General features: G+C 43.5%; 1 non-coding gene across 1 annotated transcript; it reads right to left on the reverse strand.

The window, feature by feature from the left end:
- Positions 1–235: 235 nt before the first annotated feature.
- trnae-uuc (transfer RNA glutamic acid (anticodon UUC)) lies at positions 236–307 on the reverse strand. The gene has a single exon. It is a non-coding gene; the product is annotated as a tRNA-Glu (tRNA).
- Positions 308–398: the final 91 nt, after the last annotated feature.

Below are 398 nucleotides of genomic sequence, written 5' to 3' on the forward strand. Positions count from 1 at the left end.
ATGATCAATACCAAGAGTGCTTTGAAGATGTGATGAAAACAATCATGCAGTTGAAAGTGAATGTGCCGTTCCTTGACCGGGAATCCAACCTGGGCTGCGGCAAAAATACTGAAACCTCACCACTAGACCATCAGGGACCACCTTTTGTGATAGAAGCTATCAAGAGATCTTTGATGATCAATACCAAGAGTTCCTTTAAGATGGGATTAAAACAATCATGCAGTTGAAAATACCTTTCCCTGACCGGGAATCGAACCCGGGCCACGGCGGTGAAAGCGCCAAATCCTGACCACTAGACCATCAGGGACCACATTTTGTGAAAGAAGCTATCAAGAGAACTTTGATGATCAATACCAAGAGTGCTTTGGAGATGTGATGAAAACAATCATGCAGTTGAA

Source organism: Poecilia latipinna, unplaced genomic scaffold (genome assembly GCF_001443285.1).
Source record: "Poecilia latipinna isolate Pla-1442-1.1 unplaced genomic scaffold, P_latipinna-1.0 Scaffold13060, whole genome shotgun sequence".
Classification (NCBI taxonomy): Eukaryota; Metazoa; Chordata; class Actinopteri; order Cyprinodontiformes; family Poeciliidae; genus Poecilia; species Poecilia latipinna.